We start from the raw sequence: 11,457 nt of genomic DNA on the forward strand, positions 1-11,457 counted from the left end.
GTTTGGATTTCGAATTCTATGAGATAGAGTTTTAGAAATCCAAAACTCTTTCAATTTTGCATCGAATTTATCCAAATTTTTTTTGAAATTTTCATGGATTTTAGGGTATACATTGTTCACCCTTTTCTGTTGATCTATACATGAAAATATGAAGGAGGTGTTCAAGAGTTGGGCGTCCCTTAACTTGCCATGTTTGGATAAGCCTTGACTAGGTGTTCGACCTAGACAAGGACTCTATCATATCTCTCTATATAAGATGAGTTTTTTGTAAAATTTTAAAGAAATTAGATATTTAAGAGACCTTTGTACCATCCAAAAATTAGGGAGAAATACCTTTGGGTCATGGAGATATAAAAGACGCAAGTTTGGGTGTCTAGAGAGAAAAACGTGAAGAAGAAGAGGGTCTTCTTCTTGGGTTTTTGTTTTCATATCTTTCCTCCCTCCATCTTGAGTTTCCTGAGAGTATCTTAGATCTAAAACTCCTCCTTCTACTTTCCATCTTTGGAAGAGTCCAAATCAAGAAGAAGGAGGTACCTGATCAACCATCAAAGAAGGATCAGCGCAGTACTAGCATACTGTGCTGATTTCCTGAAGCAGGACTTCTGATCGAGATTCGTGGGCTCGTGTGGACGACTCCTAGAGGCCGGACGCATGTGCGGCTTGCAACATCATCCTCAAGCCTAGATCAGCAAGGTTAGAACATCTAACTTGTAAGGTAATAGATCTGATCTATTGTTTAATACATACATTAGATGTAGTTTAGAAACATGTTGATATGATCAACATGTAGTTCATGCTATATTTATATATTTTAATTTCTATTTAATACCATGTAATAATCATGTAATAGGATCTTAGATCTAGAGATTTTCTGATCTTAGAAAATAAATTTTGATTTATTTTAGTCTTCCGCTGTATGATCTTGAAAAAATTTCAAGATCTAACCCTCTTTTTCAAGATCTAACCCTGAAACCCTAGATCTGGTTCCTTCAGATATATCACTGTATTTCAATTTAGTAAAGCCTTGGTCAGGATAATCCATGAGATAGATTTGAAAGGTTGAAATATAATGTGGATGAAGCAATCTCAGTTGATAGTTAACTTGAGACCATCCTAGAGCATCCAGGGTCAAAAGGATGAATTATACGGTAACCATGAGTATGGATTCTGAAATATTCTTTTACTATAATTTGACCTATCTGGACGTCAGAAATCATTACTAAATGATATCTCGATAAATGATATCTATGAGCCCATATTCAGTACCAGCTCTGTTGGTACCAAAGAAGGATGGATCTATGCGGATGTACGTGGATAGTAGGGCGATAAACAAGATCATAATAAAATATCGCTATCCAATCCCACGACTAGACGATATGCTTGATGAGTTGCATGGAGCTAAGGTCTTCTCAAAAATAGACCTTAGGAGCAGATACCATCAGATTCGTATGAAGGAAGGTGATGAATGGAAGACCACATTCAAGACCAAGTTCGGATTGTATGAGTGGACAGTCATGCTATTTGGCTTGTCCAACGCACCTAGCACATTCATGAGATTGATGAATCATGTGCTGCGTAAGTTTATTGGTGATTTTATGGTTGTATATTTTGATGATATTCTAATTTTTAGCAGGAATCAGGAAGAGCATATGGAGCACCTCAAGGGTGTTTTTGAGGTTCTGCGACAAGAGAAGCTATATGGCAACCTCAAAAAGTATCATTTTTGTCAGGATCGCATAGTCTTTCTTGGCTATGTTGTGTCACAACATGGAGTGGAAGTTGATGAGGAAAAGGTGAAAGCGATCAAGGAGTGGTCTATTCCTATTAATATATCTGAAGTGAGGAGTTTTCATGGCCTAGCATCCTTTTATCGGAGGTTTGTGAGGAACTTCAGCACTATTCTTGCTCCTATCACTGAATGCATCAAGAAAGGAGGAGAATTCAAATCGACTGAAGCAGCCCAAAGGAGCTTCGAGTTGATCAAGGAGAAGTTGAGTTCAGCACCCATTCTAGCTCTACCCAACTTTTTCAAGACTTTTGAGGTAGAATGTGATGCCTCTGGTGTGGGCATTGGAGCTGTTCTGATGCAAGAAGGGCGTCCCATAGCATATTTCAGTGAGAAGTTGAATGGTGCAAGCTTGAGCTACTCTGTCTATAACAAGGAGTTCTACGCTCTAATTCGGGCTTTGGAGACTTGGCAACATTATTTATTGCCAAAGGAGTTCGTCATCCATACTGATCATGAGTCTTTGAAGCACTTGAAAGGACAAAGCAAGCTGAATCGTAGATATGCCAAGTGGATGGAATTCTTGAAAATCTTTTCTTATGTGATCAAATACAAAAAAGGGAATGTCAATATCGTGGCTGATGCACTTTCCAGGAGGTATGCTTTGATTTCATTGCTTAATGCTAAACTAATGAGATTTGAGTTGATTATAAATCGATACAAGGACGATCTAAAATTTATAAATATTTATGAAGAGTGCGAGAAAGGAGCTATAAATGGCTATTATAGGCATGATGGATACTTGTTTAAGTCAGGTCGGCTGTGCATTCCTAACAGTTTCATTCGAGAGCTTTTGGTGAGAGAAGGTCATGGTGGCGGATTGATGGGTCATTTTGGAGAGAAGAAAATATTGGAGATGGTGAAAGAGCACTTTTATTGGCCAGCTATGATTCTTGATATGCATCACGTCATTGAGAGGTGCGTTACCTGTAAGAAGGCGAAGAGCAAAGAGACTTCATAAGGGTTGTATATGCCGCTACCTGTACCAGATCAACCATGGATAGATTTGAGTATAGATTTTATGCTTGGGCTGCCAAGAACACAAAGGGGGAAGGATTCGGTTCTGGTGGTTGTGGATCGATTCTCAAAAATATCTCATTTCGTGTCATACCACAGAACCGATGATGCTTCACATGTTGCAGAATTATTTTTCAAAGAGATAGTATGCCTGCATGGTGTACCAAAGAGTATTGTGTCTGATCGAGATGTCAAGTTTTGAGTTACTTTTGGAAGACCTTGTGGAAGAAGCTTGGTATTAGATTGCTCTTCAGTACGACTTGCCACCCACAAACCGATGGTTAGATCGAAGTGGTAAATCGTACCCTCTCTTCTTTGCTTCGCACTGTTGTTAACAAGAATATGAAGAATTGGATGAGTGTTTGGCTTATGTTGAGTTTGCTTACAATCATAGTATTCATAGCACTACTAAGCATTCTCCTTTTGAAGTGGTTTATGGGTTTAATCCTATCATCCCACTTGATTTAGCACCACTTCCAATCAGCGAAAGAGTTTGTATGGATGGGAAGAAGAAAGCTGAGTTGGTTAAGTCCATGCATAAGAGCATCAAGGAGCAGATTGAGAGGAAGAATGCGACTTATAAGAAGGCAGCCAATAGAGAAAGAAAACAAGTTCGCTTTGCTCCAGGTGATCTTGTTTGGATACATCTTCACAAAGAATGATTTCCAAACCAAAGAAAATCTAAGCTCATGCCGCGTGCTGATGGTCCATTCTGAGTTGTTGAGAAAGTGAATGACAATGCTTACAAGATTGAATTGCCTGGTGACTACAATGTGTCTGCTACATTCAATATTCGAGATCTTTCTCCTTATTTGAGGATAGTTTGGATGATGGGAAAGACTTGGATTTGAGGGCAAATCCTACTGAACAAGGGGAAAATGATGTGCACCATCATAAAGAAAGAGATGATCACATACCATATATGGATCTAAGAGTCAAATTGATGATTTTGCTCACGTGCATAGAAGCATGATATGGTGCGAATCAGATTTGGCAGGAATTTGAAAGAAATTATTGCTTGAAAAAGGGCCGAGTTTAGAAGCTTGTTTTGTTCTTCCTAATTCACCATGATCTCTAGCCACCATCATTTCTATAGTAGCAAGACGCAATCAAGGTTGTTTTGTTGTTCCTAATTCACCATGATCTCCAACCACCATCATTTTCATAGTAACAAGATACAGTCAAAGTTATTTTGTTCTTCCTAATTCACCATGATCTCCAGCCACCATCATTTCTATAGTAGCAAGATACAGCCACTATCATTTCCTTTATAGCAAGATATAGCTACCATCATTTCTATGATAGTCAAATCTATTATTTTCTTCCATTTACTGAATTTGTCTTATGTCCCTCTCTTATCTATATAAAGGGAGATGACCTATGTATTCAATTCAGATTTCAATGAATGAAAATGAGTGTTGTTGATTTATCTTATCTAACCCCTATGTGTTAGTGACGAGTTATAAATCTTAGAATTTATCACTCACATTCTTCTTTTCTTGAGTGTGACGTTCTACCCCTTTGTGATCTAATTGTGACGATTTTTTTATCAATCAGATTTTAATGGTTTCTTTTCTTTTCTCTTTTTCTTGTGCTCCAACCTTTATTCTTACCTACACAAGATAGTTATTTAGGCCTGGACACATCACCATCCATAGAGATCGGATACTTGTGCGGCTGTTCGATATCAGCGAGAGCTTCATACCATACTTACTAGCAGTAGAGATCATCAACCCGTATAAAGGTGATGAGTTCTGAACTCTACCGACATAATCTAAAGGTTAGATCAAATTCAAGACATCGATGTGATCGATACAGTTTTCTATTTTATTTCAGATTTTATATGTAAATTTTTATGTCATAGATCCTTAATGGTAGTTTAAATCTGATCTAAGACATGTTTAGAAGATTAAAATATTTAATCTTTTATTATTCCGTTATAAGATTTTAAAAATATATGCTTTGAACTATCTTTTTTTTTTTCACTCGTCAGACCTCATTATCAGTTATATGCTAGATTGGCTCGACTCGAGTTCATATGTGAATCTCATGAAAATAGTATTCACACTTGCTTCGACCAAAGATTTTCTGAACTCAGTCTTGCAAATCGCATAGAACTTCTCCTTTTTTACTAAGGTCAATAAATTCCTTCTAAGTGTATCCTACTCCAAACAACAAACCTGAACCTACTGTAGCCAACAAACACAGCAAGGGCCTGAATGGCTAGGGAATACCAAAATGTACAGTCAAACTCAGTAGCCTCACGGTGAATAGTCAATGACACTGCAGGTCAAAAGATCACTCATACCACTACAGCATCGAGAAGACTACTGATGAGTGAGTAGACATCCATGTGGTTTTTCATGTTGGTCATGCTCATTACAAGTTGTTCTCTAACAACCACTCGCACCCTCACCCCAGTGTCCCTACACTGTAGATCCAAGACTCATCTGTCCATAAAGGAGGTGAACTATGCATCGATCTCGAATGGATTGATCACTGTCCACCGTGACGATCCTTTGATCGGAAGTATTTAGAAACTAACTACTAATTAATGTATGTCTCAAATTCTTAACACTTTAAGATATATAAAACTCATCTTTGTTAATTTTTAGGATAAATCATGAAACATAAATATGATTGGAATAAAAAAATTCTTTATTGATAATAAAAAGTTACAAGTATAAGTTTAAGCCCTGAAATTATAAAATGTGTCAACCAACAATTGGCTTCTAAGGCACAAATCTAACAAACTCCCACTTGATCTAAAGTCAATTGTCATATACCTATGATCTATCTTCTCAAGATGAGCTTCGATCTTCTATTGGCTAAGAGGCTTAGTCAAGGGATCCACCATGTTTAGGGTAGAGTCAACTTTCTGCACCTCGACAACTTCTTCTCGAGGTATTTGTGTATGATATGAAATCGCCGCTCTATATGCTTGGATTTTTGGTGAGACCTAGGCTCTTTAGCGAGGGCTATAGCATCGTTGTTGTTGCAGTGTAGTACAATATCATCGATGGTATCACACCCAGCTCCACAACAAATTTTTTGAACCAAAAGACTTCCTTAGCAGCTTCAGAGGCGGTGATGTACTCAACTTCCATGGTCGAATCTGTAATGATCGGTTGCTTGGAACTCTTCTAACTAACCACACCATCATTACACAAGAAGATACACCTCGATGTAGACTTTCTAACATCGACATCAGTCATAAAGTCTAAATCGATGTATCTCTCAACTTTCAGCTCAGATCCTCTATCAAAGACTGACAATAAATTTTGAGTCTTTCTTAAGTACTTTAGGATGTTTTTAACAGCAATCGAGTGTTCTTCATCTGGATTCACCTAATATCTGCTTATGACAGTCATGGTAAGGGCTATATCAGGTCGTGTACATAACATGACATACATGAGGCTTCCTATTACCGAAGCATAAGGGATCTTGCTCATGTGCTGGATCTCCTCGGTGTGTCAGGACACATCTTCTTGGAGAGATGAATGCCATGTTGAAAGGGTCCTTCTTGGAGTTTTCTATGCTGAACCTCTTCAGCACCTTCTCCATGTACATTCACTATGAGAGTCCTATCATCCTCTTAAATCTATCTCTATAGATCTTTATACCAAGAATGTAGAAAGCTTCTCCTAGATCTTTCAAGGTGAACTCTTTCGACAACCATACTTTGATCGATATCAGCATGAGAATATCATTTTCAATTAGGAGGATTCATCTACGTACAATATGAGAAATATGACAGTGCTCCCACTGATCTTTTTGTACACACACGGCTCTTCCTCATTTTTGATGAAATCAAACATTTTGATCACATCATTAAAGTGAGTATTCCAACTTTGAGATGCTTGCTTAAGTCTATATATGGACCTTTACAGCTTGCAGACCTTGTGATCTCTATCACTAACTGTGAAACCCAAAGACTGCTTTACAAAGATATCCTCCTCAAGATATCCATTTAGGAAGGTAGTTTTTACATCCATCTACCAAATTTCATAATCATGAAAAGCTGCTATAGCAAGCAAAGTACAGATGGATTTCAGCATGGCCACGGATGAAATGGTTTCATGATAGTCAATGCCTTCGTGTTGACCATAATCTTTCACAACTAGCCTTACCTTATAGGTCTCTACCTTACCATCTGATCCAATTTTTTTTTAGTAAGTCCTTTTACAGCTAATAGGTACAATACCTTCAGATGGATCTACTAAAGACCAAACCTGATTGGAATGTATGGAGTCAATTTCTGACTTCATCGCTTCCATCTATTTTTGGAGTCTATATCTAATATTGCCTCATCAAAGGTCTTGGGATCATTCCTAATATCCCTATCTCCCACAAGAAATGCTTCCTCTAAATTTTCTGTAAGAATATCTAACTACCCTTCAAGAGAACGGGAGATCCTACTTGATCTACGAGGAGGAGGTATCACATCTATTAGCTCATTATTGGATTCAGGTTCTTAGACTCGATGCTCTTCAGAGACTTTATCTTTGAGCTCAATCTTCCTTCCACTGCCTCCATCTTGGATAAATTATTTTTTCAAGAAGATGGCATGACGGCTCACAATCACATTGTGATCCTCAGAAAGATAGAAGTAGTATCTCATGGTTTCTTAGGATACCTTATAAAGCGAGCCATAAAGGACCTAGCCTCTAACTTGTCCGTCTACTGTCGCTTGACATGGACCGGACATCCCCAAATCTTAAGGTAACCAAGAGTTGGCTTCTTACCATACTATAACTCATATGGTGTGGTAGGAATGGATTTAGAGAGAACCCAATTCAAAAGATGAATCGTAGAAAATAATGCATATCCCAGAGAAAGATAGGAAGGTCTGTGAAGCTCATCATAGATCGAACCATATCTAATAAAGTCCGATTCTTCCTTTCGGATACTCTGTTGAGCTAAGATATCTCTAGAGGTGTCCACTATAAGACTATGCCATTATCCTTAAGATAGGCTTGAAATTCTCTACTGAGGTATTTTCTCTTCGATCTGATCGAAGAATCTTTATGAGTTTTTTGATCTATTTTTTTACTTCATATCTAAACTCTATAAACTTTTCAAAAGCTTTAGATTTTAGTGCATCAAATACACAAATCCATATAGTGAGTAATCATCGATAAAGGTTATAAAGTAGATATAGCCACCCCTGTCTTGTACATCGAATAGACTACACACGTTAGTGTGTATCAGAGCTGATATCTCAGTGGCTCTTTTCCTTTGTCCCATAAAGGATAGCTTGGCTATTTTTTTTTAAAGACATGATTCACAAACTGAACAAGACTCGAAAGTTATGGTCTAAGAAGATCATCTTTCTTCAGTTTATTGAGTCTGTCCTCTTCAATATGACCTACCCTAAGGTGCCATAGATACTTTTGGCTAATCTTATCCCTAGATCTCTTAGATCCTATGGCATTCACAATTTGCTCATTAATATTTACACTCACATCCATATGTAAATGATAAAGACCGTCAATCAAGAAAATATATATAATAATTTTATTTTTGAAATAAATTGAACACATGTCTTTATTAAAATAAAAATTATAATTATCCAGTGCTAGCACAGAGATGGAAATCAAATTTCTACTAGCTAAAGGTATATAATAATAGTCTTTTAAAATTAAATTAAGTCATAATGGTAATTATAGAGGGTAGGTCCCGACGGCCACAGCAGCAACCCTTGCTCCATTGCCGACTCGAAGAGTGATCTTGCCTTCCCTCAGCCCCCTCACTTCTTTAAGACCCTACATAGAAGTGCACAAATGAGTATTTGATCCAAAATCTAGGATCCAACTAGAAGAAGAGAAAACCATTAGATTAGTTTCAATAACAAGCATATCAGACATACGTTCAAAAGGCCCATCCTTCTTCCTACTCTTGATAGTTACTAGATAGACTAGACAGTTCCTCCTCCAATGGCCTCCGACGTTGCAATGAAAATATTTTTTTTTGTCGTCGGCCTTCTTCGAAACTTATTTCTTGGGCTTGACCTTGTTCTTCTACTTCTTCATAGGCTTTTTCTTCTTCTTGAAAAAAATTTTTTTTGGAGAAAGTCTGCTCCACAACTAGAACTGTACCCTTAAACTCTTCAAGATGTCCTCTATTGTTACCAGCATATTCAATAACTCAAGCAAAGTGCTATCAATTTTATTCATATGATAGTTCATGATGAACTATCCATATAAATCAAGAAGAGACTGGAGAATCAAATCCACCTGCAATTCTTTGTCTATGTTCATACCGAGCTTTTGAAGCTCCTCGATGTCCTTGATCATTGTCAAATAATGATCATTGATAGACTGTCCATCATGCATCTTCGCTCTGAAAAGTCTCTGGAAGACCTCAAAGTAAGCTGTGTGACTCTACTCACTATACAACTCTTGTAGGTGAGTCAGCATCTGTCCGGCAATCCTCATGTCTTCATGCTATTGCTAAAGATCATTGGACATGGATGCTAAAATATAACACTTTAATCTTGTTATCTTCATCCATCAACTTCTCAAGTACAGCTTGTTGATCAGGGGATGGATGAGCAGATAATACAGGTGCATCCTGATCAAAGACATGGATGAGTTTTTTAGAGCTGAGAATTATTCTTACATTCTGGAGCCAATCTTTGTAGTTGGTACCAATCAATCTATTCGTATTGAGGATATGGGCTAAAGGGTTGGAACTCGATATGGTTATTTGCAGAGAGAATAGTTTCTAGTTAAATATTTGTACTTATAAAATTATTTATTCTAAGGACTTTAAAAACAAACAAAGGCTTCCACTATTTCTTCGAATCTTCCATACTCCTTGGGTGGAGAAATAAAAATCTATACGTGATTGATTTCAAGTGGATACTGCGGTCCCATTAATCTATACACACCTCACCTAATAGTTATTGATGAGTATAGACCAACGAGTGGATAATACTTTGTCCATTGCTTCACTAAGCAAGATGCAGTGAGCTTGATCTCTAAGTCCTGTGGCTTCACCTCATAGTTATTGATACATTTCTTAGTTAAGTCAGATCCATCATTCACCAACAGACATAAAGCTGTCATTGAGACCCTCACCTAATAGTTATTGGACCCAAACCCATCTCTATCTTGGGACATTAAATGTCAATAGAGTGGTTGTACCTGCTCGATGCAACGAACCACTGTAACCAATGAGAACGATCAACATTAGGAAGGCACCCGCATCTCTACAATAATGAAGACCCCTAGACTTAATATTTAATAAGAAATTTAGGTTTAGGTCTCTTCTAAATCAGCAGATTGACATCTGACTGATCAAATTTAGGTTAGCACATCAACATGTCTAATCAGCCTAATCGGCATGGGTGAACTTGAGTTAATAAGTAACCTAATACGAAACTGAATCTTTCAAGATGGTCAGATAAGTTAAGATGAGTGGGGGTCTCCCTGTTGCTTTCCTTAGATACTAATCAAAATTGATCTGGTCAGACAATAGAATCAATTAAATAACTACCATCTAAATACTTACCTTAGACACCAAATTGATCGATTAGAATCGATTAGGTTAACCTATTGAAATAGACCCGAACCACTGAGCCAAATTCAGTCTTGAGTCAATCAACTCACATCAAAATATGAATCAATGTGACCAACTATAACTAAACTCGACTCTGAGCCCTTTTGATCTAATCCCAATCAACCATCAATTAGGTTCAATTAACTACTCAAAATCGACAACGAATTCTGGTCTGATCTAATCAATTTTACCCTAATTGTTATTTGATCATTCGATCTAATTTGTTCAACCTATATCCACATACAACAATATAATTTTAGATCCAAAAATAATTTTTTAGATTATATTTAATTGCATGCATTAGTGGCTTATGATCTTAAAACTATTTCAGATCTAAACCTAATGTCATATATCAAATATATGTAGTTTCAGATCTAAACTAAAACATGCATCATATATACATCAAATATCAGATCTAAAACTAAAATTACATATATCAAATATATATATATAACTAGATCTAATGTGGTGGGGTGAAGAGTCCTAGAGATTATAGACTCTTGATGTGTTGTCACCCTTACTCAAAAATTCACACCAAAACATACCAAAAAAAATATAGGATGCCCCTTCCTATATTTTTCTACAGTAGATCAGTTCTCCAACTGATTTCTCACAAAAAACCTTCTTAAAATATCATACATATAAGGAGAAAAAAATAAGTTGGCTGCAAGGTCTTAGAGATAATGTCAAACATTATCTATATGGTATCCATTTCAAATCAGATTTTAACATTCAAATCAGATTTTAACATACCATTTAAAATCTGATCCTATCTAAATTTGGATGTGAGATAGAGAAGAGAAAGAACTCTTTGGCATAAAAAAATCTTATACAAAAATTATTTGTGCGTGAGGATATATGGCATCAAAGTAGGAGGCACATGGGAGAAAAGTCCTATTCCAATAAGGACTCTTAATTTTCTTATTTGAATCCAAACCAAATCATATCTAGTTTAGTCCAAATAAAATATATGAAATCTAATCTAATTAGATTCATAAATTTTTAATCAAATTAAAAATTGATTGAACCAAAGTCCTGATCAAATCAGGGACAATTCTCCCTTAGCGATTAGGTCATCTTATAACCTAATC

This window comes from Elaeis guineensis, chromosome 9 (assembly GCF_000442705.2).
Source record: "Elaeis guineensis isolate ETL-2024a chromosome 9, EG11, whole genome shotgun sequence".
In the NCBI taxonomy this organism is placed as follows: domain Eukaryota; kingdom Viridiplantae; phylum Streptophyta; class Magnoliopsida; order Arecales; family Arecaceae; genus Elaeis; species Elaeis guineensis.